Genomic DNA, 15,114 nt, shown 5'->3' with positions numbered 1-15,114 from the left:
AGCGACATTTAGGGTGTATAGATTTAGGGGTATTAATAGTATGCTGACATATGAGATTTGATATCCATGCAGTTACCTGAGGGGACATATACTGTATTCCGATTCTTCTGGACGGCTTTACTGACTTAATTGTTGTACCGTGAAGAGGGATTATTAACACTACCTACTAATGAATAGGAGAACTGGTGTATACCCTCTGTTGGAAGGATTCTCCAGTTATTTAATATAACAATATATTGCAACAGTATCAGCTTTTTAGATACAATCAACTCCAATCAGATTGGCCACTGGCAATAGTAACCTTTTTATTTTCATCTATGGTTACTAGCCTGCTCCAACAAAACAAACAAATAAATATATATTTTTTTTCAACAATACCTAATGAGGCTCTGACAACTCTTTTTTTTATTTTTGTTGACATAATATGTGATGTATTTGTTTTAGCCGTCATTTGGCCTGACATATTGTTTTAGTGTATATATTATGTTTTTTATTGAATAAATACTTATACGAGATTAGAATTGTGTGATATCAATGTCCCAACTTAAGTGTTAGAGCACAGTATATATATGGTTTTCTTTATGTGGTAGCACTAAGGATCCACAGCACCTTACAAGGTACATAGACAGAAACCTTATAAACAAAACAAAAACAAAGTCACTTACAGTACAGAACATTGCAGGACCGGCACTCAGGATCCCGACGGTCAAAATCCCAACTTCGGCATCCTCTCCCTACCCCTAATACTAACCTTCCCTTCCTGGTGCCTAAACCTAACCTCCCTCTAGTGCCTAAACCTAACCTCCCCCTCCCCTCCCCACATCTTAAACCTAACCCTGCCCCCTTAATGCCTAACTCTAACCCTCCCCCTAGTGCCTAACCCTAAGCCTCCCCCTAACTCAGCTACTTTGGGATGCCGACGGTCGGAATGCCGGCGGTCTGGATTCCAGCGTCGGGATTCTGGCACCGGTATTCTCAGAGCCAACATCCATGTCCCGGGATATTGTACGTATCCCTTGCAGGACATGGTATATAAACATTGCAGCACCGACAGTAATAATACCTAAGGGTTAGGTACCGTTGTAGGCAGTGGGAAGGGAATGATGGTATAAATGAGGGAAGGCAAAGCACATGAGAAAATAGGGCCCTGCTCATGAGACCTTACAGTCTATTTTCTTCTAAAAAGCTCTATTAAATACATGATTTTATGTCAGTTGCTCAGGGGCCTTAAGTCACTCTTCAGTAACAAAATATGTTTTTATAGCCTTGAAATAAATGAAGACATTAATCTTTTGAAAACTAAAAATAACAAAAAAATTGTGAAAACAGAATGCCTTAAACAATGTAAAGCATTATAGTACAGTATGTGAGCATTTGAAAAGTTTATTCACAGTTTGAGAGTAAGGGGTAAATTTACTAAAGTGAGAGTTTTTAGAAGTGAGTTTTAAAAGTGATGTTGCCTATAGCAACCAATCAGATTCTACTTAACATGTAACTAGCACCTTCTAGAAGATAATAGCTCTAATCTGATTGGTTGCTATGGGCAACTTCACTTTTAAAATTCACTTCTAAAAACTCTCACTTTAGTAAATTTACCCCTAAGAGTAATATAAAAATGAAATATATAAAGAGGATTATAAATTCACTCCTTAATATCTATTCATTAATTGATCAGAGTATGAAAATAAAATTGTAATTGAGTCATAAATTGGAGCAATAATCAACATGTATTTTTTGTGCCATGTCAAGTGGGCCAACGATTCCAGTCCTCAGACTATTAAAAAGATATATGTCCCATTAAATTCATTTATCAGAGATTAATACTGTAGTAATTTGGGAAGAGCTGTTAGAGAAATACTTGTGAGCATAAATTATGAGACCTTCCATCAGTCTGTCATTAGAAATCTAGGTCACGGAAGTCTGTAAAAAAAAAAGTATATAGAGATGAGGTTAGAAGTCACGCAGTCAGTGGGGGAAGTGCAGTTAACAAGAAAAAGTCATAATTTAGAGAGGCCTGATACACTGGAAGAAGCCACAGGAAAGTCTATTGCAGAACTATAAAGAATGTCCTTGCCCATTTAAACTTGTTCACACTATGGACCTCATTATTATTTATTTCTTACCAGTTATTTATATAGGGCACACATATTCTGCAGCGCTTTATAGAGAATATTTGGTCATTTACATTAGTCCCTGCCCCAGTGGAGCTTACAATCTATATTCCCTACAATATGCTCACACACATACACACTTTGTTGGAAGCCAATTAACCTACCAGTATATTTTTGGCGTGTGGGAGGAAACTGGATCACCCAGAGGAAACCCACGCAAGTACAGGGAGAATATACAAACTCCACACAGTTAGGGCCATAGAGGGAATCGAACCTATGACCTCAGTGCTGTGAGGCAGTAATGCTAACCATTACGCTGTCTGTGCTGCCGTTGAGAGTTGTACATCTTTGAATGCAGCAACAATTAAAAAATATTTTAATGCTGCAGGAGACATCTGAGAAGAATAGATCCCACTGACAGCATTGCAGATCTGAGTCCAGAGAAGCAGCATTGGATCACCATTGATACTATCGGTTTTGATGGTCACATCGGCCATCTGAGTAAGCCTAAGCTCACTCAGAATGACCACCAGAACTGCTCAGCCAGGGACAGGTAATCTGCTCAGAAGATGCAGACCCTGGCATTGCCACTCCCAGAAAATGGGGGCGTCACCATTTTTTTGCATTCAAGTCTGAAGGCCTCATTCAGCAGCTGATGTAATGCTAATATTTAACCAGAGCAAGCGATTGTTTGGCACCGCGCACACGCATTGATTGCAATGCAATTACATATGCACAGTGGATCCATTCTTAAAGTGAGAGACAGGTAGTGTTTGGGGGTGGTAACAGGAGGTATATAACTAGAGTAGGACATTTTTATAATCTGGGGATGGTAACGGGGGTATATAACTAGAGTATGACATTTTTATAATCTGGGGATGGTAACGGGGGTATATAACTAGAGTATGACATTTTTATAATCTGGGGATGGTAACGGGGGTATATAACTAGAGTATGACATTTTGATAATCTGTCATATATAAGCAGTACTGCAAGTAGATTTTATCTTTAGCTGTTACTCTATGCACGGGAGCTGCCTGACTGCCCCATGTCACTGGTACTCTATGCACGGGAGCAGCTGGACTGCCCCTACTCACTGGTACTCTATGCACGGGAGCAGCTGGACTGCCCCATGTCACTGGTACTCTATGCACAGGAGCTGCTGGACTGCCCCATGTCACTGGTACTCTATGCATGGGAGCTGCTGGACTGCCCCATGTCACTGGTACTCTATGCACGGGAGCTGCTGGACTGCCCCATGTCACTGGTACTCTATGCACGGGAGTTGCTGGACTGCGCCATGTCACTGGTACTCTATGCACGGGAGCTGCTGGACTGCCCCATGTCACTGGTACTCTATGCACGGGAGCTGCTAGACTGCCCCATGTCACTGGTACTCTATGCACGGGAGCTGCTGGACTGCCCCTAGTCACTGGTACTCTATGCACGGGAGCTGCTGGACTGCCCCTAGTCACTGGTACTCTATGCACGGGAGCTGCTGGACTGCCCCTAGTCACTGGTACTCTATGCACGGGAGCTGCTGGATTGCCCCTAGTCACTGGTACTCTATGAACGGGAGCTGCTGGACTGCCCCATATCACTGGAACTCTATGCACGGGAGCTGCTGGACTGCCCCTAGTCACTGGAACTCTATGCACGGGAGCTGCTGGACTGCCTCTAGTCACTGGAACTCTATGCACGGGAGCTAATGGACTGCCCCATTTCACTGGTCCTCTATGCACGGGAGCTGCTGGACTGCCCCATGTCACTGGTACTCTATGCACGGGAGCTGCTGGACTGCCCCTATTCACTGGTACTCTATGCACGGGAGCTGCTGGACTACCCCATGTCACTGGTCCTCTATGCACGGGAGCTGCTGGACTGCCCCATGTCACTGGTACTCTATGCACGGGAGCTGCTGGACTGCCCCATATCACTGGTACTCTATGCACGGGAGCTGCTGGACTGCCCCTAGTCACTGGAACTCTATGCACGGGAGCTGCTGGACTGCCTCTAGTCACTGGAACTCTATGCACGGGAGCTAATGGACTGCCCCATGTCACTGGTACTCTATGCACGGGAGCTGCTGGACTGCCCCATGTCACTGGTCCTCTATGCACGGGAGCTGCTGGACTGCCCCATGTCACTGGTACTCTATGCACGGGAGCTGCTGGACTACCCCATGTCACTGGTCCTCTATGCACGGGAGCTGCTGGACTGCCCCATGTCACTGGTACTCTATGCACGGGAGTTGCTGGACTGCCCCATGTCACTGGTACTCTATGCACGGGAGCTGCTGGACTGCCCCATGTCACTGGTACTCTATGCACGGGAGCTGCTGGACTGCGCCATGTCACTGGTATTCTATGCACGGGAGCTGCTGGACTGCCCCATATCATTGGTACTCTATGCACGGGAGCTGCTGGACTACCCCATGTCACTGGTACTCTATGCACGGGAGCTGCTGGACTGCCCCATGTCACTGGTACTCTATGCACGGGAGCTGCTGGACTGCCCCATATCATTGGTACTCTATGCACTGGAGTTGCTGGACTGCCCCTAGTCACTGGTACTCTATGCACGGGAGCTGCTGGACTGCCCCTAGTCACTGGTACTCTATGCACGGGAGCTGCTGGACTGCCCCTAGTCACTGGTACTCTATGCACAGGAGCTGCTGGACTGCCCGTAGTCACTGGTACTCTATGCATGGGAGCTGCTGGACTGCCCCAAGTCACTCATACTCTTTGTATGGGAGCTGCTGGACTGCCCCTAGTCACTAGTTCTCTATGCACAGGAGCTGCTGGACTGCCACATGTCACTGGTACTCTATGCACGGGAGCTGCTGGACTGCCCCATGTCACTGGTACTCTATGCACGGGAGCTGCTGGACTGCGCCATGTCACTGGTACTCTATGCACAGGAGACGCTGGACTGCCCCTAGTCACTGGTACTCTATGCACAGGAGCTGCTGGACTGCCCCATATCACTGGTACTCTATGCACGGGAGCTGCTGGACTGCCCCATGTCACTGGTACTCTATGCATGGGAGATGCTGGACTGCCCCTATTCACTGGTTCTCTATGCACAGGAGCTGCTGGACTGCCCCATATCACTGGTACTCTATGCACGGGAGCTGCTGGACTGCCCCTAGTCACTGGTACTCTATGCACAGGAGATGCTGGACTGCCCCTAGCCACTGGTACTCTATGCACAGGAGCTGCTGGACTGCCCCATATCACTGGTACTTTATGCATGGGAGCTGCTGGACTGCTCCTAGTCACTGGTACTCTATGCACGGGAGCTGCTGGACTGCCCCATGTCACTGGTACTCTATGCACAGGAGCTGCTGGACTGCCCCATGTCACTGGTACTCTATGCACGGGAGCTGCTGGACTGCCCCATGTCACTGGTACTCTATGCACGGGAGCTGCTGGACTGCGCCATGTCACTTGTATTCTATGCACGGGAGCTGCTGGACTGCCCCATATCATTGGTACTCTATGCATGGGAGCTGCTGGACTGCCCCATGTCACTGGTACTCTATGCTCGGGAGCTGCTGGACTACCCCATGTCACTGGTACTCTATGCACGGGAGCTGCTGGACTGCCCCATGTCACTGGTACTCTATGCACGGGAGCTGCTGGACGGCCCCTAGTCAGTGGTACTCTATGCACGGGAGCTGCTGGACTGCGACATGTCACTGGTACCAGGGGCGGATTGGTCCGCCGGGATGCCGGGCCATTTCCCGCTGGGCCGGCCCCTTTTTATGCGTTTTAGGGGCCGGCGGCCGCCTTTCCGTCACCCACCCCACTGCCGGCCCAGATGCCGCGATCTGACCTCAGCTCCGATTGGGCAGCGTTGCAGCTACTGGGCATTGCCGGCAGCTACCCTTCCCTTAACCACCCCTCTGCCGGCACAGCTCTCTGCCGCGATCGGAGCTCCGATCGGGCAGAGTTTCTGAACCTAAACAAATGTGGCCGACGGGGGAGCTCCCCCATAAGCCTTTGCGGAGCATGCGTCAGTCACTACTGACGGCTCCGCCTTCAGGCTGTCAGCGGCCCACCTCGGCACCTCCACCTCCAGGACCATCTACCTACCTCACTGTGCACGGAGAGCAGTGGACGCTGACTATATGAAGCAGCAGAGGAGCAGTACACAGAGTCACAGCGGCCAGTATAGAGGAGCAGGCAGCCTACAGCCTACAGTGACAGTCAGTAAGTACTGTACGCTATTTATAGCCAACATATATCAGCCTGCTTGAAAATATATATATATATATATATATATATATATATATATATATACTGTGTGTATGTGTGTGTGTGTCCGGCACTCCTCTAACTTCCAAACAAATTTACTTCAGTGCCCTCAGTGAAAGGTAGTTCCGAAATATAATAAAGTCTGCGGCACTCGAAGATTGTTGTAGAATTCACACCTTAACAAAGGAGCTTAGAGCTTCGAAACGTTGGTTTGTAAATGTGACACGTGTTAATATATTCATTCTACAACAGTCTTCGAGTTCCGCAGTCTTTACTATATTTTATATATATAGACGCACACACACATACAGTGCTTCTATAGTGCCGCCCATCCACTTGTTATATATATAACAAGTGGAAGGGCCTTAGATAGGTTTAGACCTAATGATGGCTGTGTCATCTTTTTTCAAAAATCCCTGAGTGCCGCAGTTAGAGAGGGATGATATGTGTACTGTATGCTTACACTAATTGCGGAGGGCAACGGGGTATTATCAGTGCTTTTTTGAGTGCCGGATATTTTTTCTTGTGTGTGTTTGTGTGTGTGTGTATATATATATATATATATATATATATATATATGTATACTGTGTGTGTATATATATATAGATATATATATATGTATACTGTGTGTGTATGTGTGTATTTATGTATGTATGTGTATATATATATGTATATATATATATATTTATATATATAATTGCGATGATGGGTGTGTTATTAGAGTGACACACAGGAGTATTGCTGAAAGTAGGTGTGTGCAGAGACGCTGAATCACTCACATTGGAGGCCATAGGCCATACTTAGATGGATAATCTAGCAGATGGTGCGTCTAATGGTAATGTCTAAATGCAAAAGTGGGTGTCTCAGTCCTTGCACATTCAGACGCACGGCTGTGCACCATGCAAGGGGTTAGTAGCAGCCGAGACTGCGTCCAACTTAGAATCAGAATGAGGGAGTATCCCATCCCTCAGCAGACCCCGCCCCCATCAAGGCTGCTTTAAAAAATTTCCCGGGCTGGTTTTCAATCCCAATCCGCCCCTGACTGGTACTCTATGCACAAGAGCTGCTGGACTGCCCCTAGTCACTGGTACTCTATGCACATGAGTTGCTGGACTACCCCTAGTCACTCATGGGTATATTTTGCTCAACAGCACATCTAATGACACCGACAGCAAGGTGGAAGGGGTAATAATGTCTTAACAGTAAGCTGTACCGGCCCGTTCCGCCTTAGTTGCACTGCTGTATATAAGGTAATTCTTATAAAACATGTTTCATATGTGACTAAACTAAATGCACTGCAGCATATCAGCTGCTATTTTGTACTCTATATCCAATACATGCTTAGCTTAGTAAATTATATTGTTTTACATAAAAAGATTCCTAAGCAAACTGGATGCACCTTGGTTATTTATTGTCTGCATGATACCAGAATTGTCACACCAGGAACCATTTTATAATTAGCTAGTTTAACACCCCCCCCCCTCCTACTTCCCCACAGCTCTGATTACACTGCTATGGGAAACAACTCCAACTCGCCATTCTTCCACACACTATTCATTTATGTTGGTCCCAAAATCCTTACAGGCTGCTGCATGTGTAAATAATTGCTATGGTGTTTAGAGATTGTTGATGTCACCCAAAGATGAATGCCTTGAAAATGCTTAAGAAATGCTAGTCATAACCGTTTGTCATCTTAGATTTGTTTTGGCAGTTTTATAAATGATGTTGCTTGTTTGTGATGTGATCATTTAAAATTTTCTACAAAACAATTCTAATTATAAGCTAAATCTGAGACACCCCAGTAGGGATTGTATTTGCTAGAATGTAACTTTTTTAGATAATGCCAAATTATCCACATGCTCTTATATGTTGGTTACTTTATCACTGGGAAGCCTGCACAATTTTTATTCTTTGCGACTATCATAATTCACTTGTATCAGTAGTAGCATGGAGTCCTTCCTTTATCAGCTGTTTGAAAAAGATCCCCCTATTGAATATAGCATTTCTCCACATATTAATAATTATACTGGCCCCACAAGTAAAAAATCATCCATACTGTAGATTTATAATTCATACTCACTTCTATACTCTGGTGCAGAAATGTACTAAGCTTCTCAAAGAAAACATATAAAACAGCTCATCCCATAGGAAAACATCTGTCAATAAAATAACATTTACAGATTTCGAACTCATAAATCTAAAACATTCTAAATGCAAAGGAAGGAACCTGAATGTCGACTCAATAGCAGTCTTTGCCATCAAAGCCCCATTCATCACAATTCTTTGCTATACCCAGTTCCTTATTTACTTGTTTATTAAAGTTTCTTCTATAGCAAATACATATATCACCACAGTTTACAGGAAATACTTTATCATTCACATAAATCCCTGTTCCAGAGTAATTTTCAGTCTATATTTCCTACAACACAAACACACTAGGGTAAATTCCATCAGAAGGCAATTAACAAGCCAGGATATATTTGAAGTGTGGGAGAAATCATCATCATCAATATTTTGTAAGGCACCACAAACTCTGCAGCAACAGACAATCAACATTAAATCATAGAAAACACATCTATGCAATATAATTATTTTGAGCATTAAAAATTAATTCACAAATGTATCGCCCATGTGCATGTTTCACCAAATCATAAATAAAATTCCCTCCTCATTCCAAAAGCCAGTATAACTCCCCCACTCTCCAAATCAGGTACACAACATCACAACCCCCATCCCCACCAATTTTAGTCAGGGGTTAAATGTGCTTAACAGTGGGGATGGAGATAGGAGTCCCTCACCTGTTCCCGTCATCAGATGGCCCAGTGGGGGACACTATCTTCCTCCCTGAAATGGCATTAGGGCAACAAGATAGCACTGAGAGAGTTAACCAGAAGGGTGGGAGCTTGGTAACCCCTCCACAGCATAAAGCTGAATCTTCAATCTTTTGGAGAAGTCTGTGCAAGACTAGATTACTCCATAACCTCTTATTGAACTCTACACATCAGTAATTCCCTATTTCTTATAAGTGAGTTGTTCTGTTTTTATTCCTTTTCATTTCCTGTAATTATTTTGCATATTAATCTGTGTATCCTTTCTGTAATAATTTTTTGGATTTGATATATTGGAGTAGTTTTCAACTCAGATTAAAACCTTTAAGTTTAGCATTTTTTCTGATGGTCTTTCCAAGTACCAATACGCCTGTAAGATTACTAAGGGCTATACTACATACAGTAGATATGCACATGTAATCTTATTGTTTGAGGATTAGTCATTGTGTAAAGTAGAATTTAAGGGTTACATCTTCTAATAACATGATGATGACAGTTGAATGGTGTTATTCACCGTAAGTGCTGATGTGACAATTAACCACAACTAGAGGTTTCAGATTGAGGTATTGGGGGACCAGCTGTTCACGACTGCAGGTCTTATACTGATTAAGGTAAAGATAAATGGGTGATGCTCAAAGAGATGCTGGTTAGGTAGCACATTCTAAATATGCAAAGGGAGGATGCACATTTTTATTCCATATAAATGGATTTAAAGGGATAATTATATGCAATACAAAAGTAGGTGTTTAAAAAAGAGCTAATTTGGAGTTGCAGAGCAGCTGGCCCCACATATTGTTATTGTGTACAGGATCACATATGCAGACTGAGACATGCTCTGAAATTAGTCTCGACATACCTGTGTGTTTTTTGCCACCACTACCTGTTACCTCCCCCCAAACGCTTACTCCCGGTTAATCGCACTGCAACTATGGTAATGTACCTTTATGCATGAGCATTCCCAGTGTACCGATAATCGCTCAACACCCATAAATATCTGTATACTTATATCTCTTAATCAGGTCCATAGTAAATACCGCCCCAAGTGTGAGACAGAAGGACACCCAATTAATGTTACTTGGTTAAATCAGATGAAAATTAAATGGGAGGGTTTCAAGGAGAGGCTAAAAAAGGCAAAAACAAAAGTTATTGATGCAAGATGTAAGAAACACAACATCGATGTTGATTCATTTAGATTGATTTTAAATTAATTAAATTTTACATTTAAATATACCCCTTAGTGTCTTATCTACTCCTCTAAGGGTCAGAGAACAAATCAGTTGATACAAAGACTGTGTCACACATTGGGATATGGATACCTGTTACCAGGTCCATTGGTTTCACCTTACTGCTATCTGTGTACCCACTTGCCGCCTGTGGCATCCCTGAGACCTGTGTGAACTCACTCTTAAAAGTGTAATTTTTGCTGTTCTGCATCATGGGTGCCAAAATCTTGAATTTTCCACCCTAACAAACCAGTCTCAATTCCGGTCCCATGATTCAGCCAGCGTATCAGTTCTAGGGTGCCCTATTTAAACCAGGAGCTACTGACTGCACATTGCCAGTGCAACATCTCTCTCAGACGATCAGTAACTTGGCTCTTGTTCTGTTCTGCATCTCTGCATGCTATTCCAATTATCTTCTTCAGCAAATCTCTAGAGCAGAGCTTCCCAAACTCAGTCCTTAAACCACCCTAATGGTCTAGGTTTTAAGGATATCCATGGTTGAGCACAGATGGTTAAATAAAAAACAGGTACTGTATTAATGAAGTCACCTGTGCTCAAGCATGGCTTTCCTTAAAACCTTGACAGTTAGGGTGCTTTGAGGATCCAGTTTGGGAACCTCTCTTCAGCATTTCACCAGCATTGCTACCAGCATTCTCCACCTGACTCCAGTCTCCAGCATTGGAGACAGATATCATATTGCTGCACCCGTGCTACCATTGGGAGATACCGGGCCATCCTCCCTACAGCCCTGACGTAGCACCAAGTGATTTCCAGTACTTTGGACCATTGGAGAAGCACCTACATGGGTGGAAGGCAACTCGCAACCGATGGTGAAGTTCAGCAAGCCGTCATGTCCTGGCTTCATTTTTATATAGATATATATTTATTTTTTATATATATATATATATATATATATATATATATATACACACACAGTGGGTAATTGGGGCTATTGTAATAAAAATTTCACCAAATGTCAGCAATAACCCATGTAATCCACACATGCAAAGAGTTCAAACCATAGATGTCCATAATTTAATTTATGTGTAATAATGTGAAATGACACAGGGAAAAAGTATTGGACAGGCTTACTGGAATTTATTTAATACTTCGTACAAAAGCTTTTGTTGGTAATGACAGCTTCAGACTCCTCCTGTATGGAGAAACTATTCACATGCATTGCTCAGGTATGATTTTGTCCCATTCTTCCACACAGTCTTCAAATTTGAAGATTCCATGGGCCTCTTCTATGAACTCTGATCTTTAGTTCTTTCCATAGATTTTCAATTGGATTCAAGTCAGGTGTGGCTGGGCCATTCTGGAAGCATTATTTTCTTTTACTGAAACCAATTGAGAGTGTCATTGGCTGTGTGTTTCGGATCATTGTCTTGCTGAAATGTTCACCCTTGTTTCATCTTCAGCATCCTGGTAGATGGCAGCAGAGTGTTATAAAGAAAGTCTTGGTACATTTTTCCATTCATCCTTCCTTCAAGTTAATGAAGTATGCCAATACCATATGCAGTAAAACAGCTCCACACCATGATGTTCCCACCTCCAAACTTCACTGCTGGTATGGTGTTTTTTGTGTAATGTGCAGTGCCATTTCTCCTCCAAACATGGTGTGTATTATGGCATCCAAAGAGATAAATTTTGGACTCATGTGACCAGACTATATTTTCCCAGTATTTCACAGGTCCAAATGTTGTGCAGCAAACTTTAAACAAGCTTCAACATGTTTTTTTTACAGGCCATGGCGGTTGAGTGCATTACTTATTGTTTTCTTTGAAACAATTGTACCTGCTAATTGCAGGTCTTACTGAAGCTCTCCACAAGTGGTCCTTGGCTCTTGGTCAACTCTTCTGATAATTCTTTTCACTCCTCTGTCAGAAATATTAAGAGGAGCACCTGGTCGTGGCCAGTTTATGGTGAAATTATGTTCTTTCCACTTCCGGATTATGGCCCCAACAGTGCTCACTGGAACATTCAGAAGTTTAGAAAACCTTCTGTAAGCAATGCCATCAGTATGTTTTGCAACAATAAGGTTGCAAAGGTCTTGAGAGAGCTCTTTGCTTTTACCCATCTTGAGATGTTTATTCTGTGATACCTTGGTAATGAGACACCTTTTTATAGGCCATCAGTTGGGACTGAACCAGTTTGTATTAATTTGCACTGACAAGGGGCAGGATTGCTTTCTAATTACTGATAGATTTCAGCTGGTGTCTTGGCTTTCCATGCCTTTTTGCACCTCCCTTTCTTAATCTGTTCAATACTTTTTCCCTGTGTCATTTCACATTATTACACATACTGTAACTTAATTTATGGTCATATGTTTTTTTTTTTAGCATGTGTGGATTGCATGGGTTGGTGCAGACATTTGGGGAACATTTCATTACAATAGCCCCATCACAAATATATTTACTGAGAAAACTGTTGATGTGTTCAATACTTATTTTACCCACGGTATATGTATATATATATATATACATATATATATATATATATATATATATATATATAACAATGTGGTCACATACCATGTTGCACCCCCCAAAACTAGGAATGGCGAGTGCCATGGATTAGTGCTTTTTACAGAGGGTAATATATATATATATATATATATATATATATATAGATATATATTTAACTTTCTTTAATATTTTAAATGTAACTATTAATGAGTTGTCCATTTCAGCATAAACTGTATTGTATTGAATCAGAGCTGGACTAATGGTCACATGGGCCTGGATCAGAACATTATCAAGGGTTTGTTGTGAGAGTAGGTGTAAATAGTGGTGTGTGGTGTGTGGTTGTGGCTGATGCCATGAGGACACGTGCACCACCTACACTATCAATGTCTACCTATATATGTAAAATCAGAAAAATATTTTCTTGATAAAATTAAAAACACAATTTTAAAAATTACAATTTATGGATGCCTGGAGACATAAATACTGCTGACCTGACAATTGGAGACTGCAACTCTTCTCTCTTTAAATAAAGGACTTTACAGAAATACTACTTTTAGTACATATGAAAAAAAAACTTGCTGGGCTGGTAATGTATATTATATAGAGTATGGTTAATTTTTGTAACAAAAAGAAAGGGGACTTGACCTAAACAACAGACAGCAGCTACTAGATAATTAACAGTGATCTTCATGTCTGACTTATGCATAATATATGTCTTCATCATGAACATTTGCAGTGGCAAAGCTGCCCATAACCGCTCAGTGGAGAAGGAGTAAAAGTAGGTTCAGGGGGCATTTTCCATGCACTGTGCACAGGAAGACGCTGTACCCGGATGTCTCCTATATAACCACAGGAGCTATACACTGTCTCTATATAGGAATAGACAATATACAGCTAATTATGCAGGGGAATAGGAGCAATTCCACTGTTACACCCAGAAAGATGTGCCGGCTTGTGGGGTAAAAAATTACATGGAGACAGGAGGTCGATTACGGGTTTATTATTATGTGAAGACCTGGCGGTGTAGTCCCATCCACCCCATAGTTAATCCAGTCCTGGATTGAATGGTGCAGAAAGTAACGCTAGCATTTTTTATTGTGTCAAATTTCTGATAATGGGAATGCAGAGCCCATTTAGCTATCAGCTTAAATATACCACATTTCCAGCCATACTTTTTGTTTTAAATTCTTTTAAAACAAACACCTAGGCATGGGCTTTTTGTTTGTAGGGTGCGTGGTGCACATGGGCCCCTTGGTCTATGGGGCACCACACTACGACCCCTGCACCCATTCAAAATATTTACCTCTCCATCTGTTCCACAAGTATTTCTGAGAACATGGCACGGGTTCTGTTTTCCCAGATTGGCGCATGTACATTAGACTTTGGCAAATAACCAGTGTGGGGGAGGCCTCAGGGAGGCTGCACACGGGCTCTTCAGTCTCTTGATCCGCCACTGCGCCTAGATTACTCTTGTCTTACACTCACAGGGTCAAATAAGGTGCTCAGTCCTAAGTTAGAATGTATGATAGCTGATGTAATTACAGCTGTGATTCTAGCTCAGCCAGATCTGTCTTCAATATACTGTAGAATTTAGTAAACTTTCAAATCAAGGATTTATATATGTGATGACCCTCTCCTCAGATCTGCCTGATCCCTGTTTTCTCCCATGTCTGTCTAATTTCTCTCTAAATTCCATTCAGGTGATTGTTGTTTTTGCTTTCTTTTTTTTATTTGTAAATCTAAGTGTGTGTGTGTGTGTGTGTGGGGGGGGGGGGGGGGGTAATCCTGAGAAATAGATACTGAAATGTTTATAGATTATGTTTATAGAAAAATCTTATTGAAGTTTGTGTTTTTTTTCACATCATTGTTTTTATTTGGCATATTATGATATGATCTCTGCAAGGGATATTACAAAGAATATGCACACTATGAAACAAATAATGTGACTAGCATATTTGCAGCAACCATATGTTTTTAAATCTGTACTCTATTGCAAATCACCCCCAGGAAGTCCCATCGAAGCTGTAATACTTCCCAGTGGCATAAGGATAAGCTTTGCAGCAGTTCCATTATCTCATTGATGTTTGCAGGGAAATACAGTTCGCTGCACTAACTACTTACATATGGTTTGTGGAGACGATGATATATCCATATTATTTTGTTACCAGTAGAGAAATCTTTGTTATGATACAAAATGCATGTATTACACTACTACACATGGAACG

The sequence above is a fragment of the Taudactylus pleione genome, unplaced genomic scaffold, assembly GCF_031769625.1.
Source record: "Taudactylus pleione unplaced genomic scaffold, aTauple2 ptg000009l, whole genome shotgun sequence".
In the NCBI taxonomy this organism is placed as follows: Eukaryota; Metazoa; Chordata; class Amphibia; order Anura; family Myobatrachidae; genus Taudactylus; species Taudactylus pleione.
Note: the sequence above shows the minus strand (reverse complement) of the source record.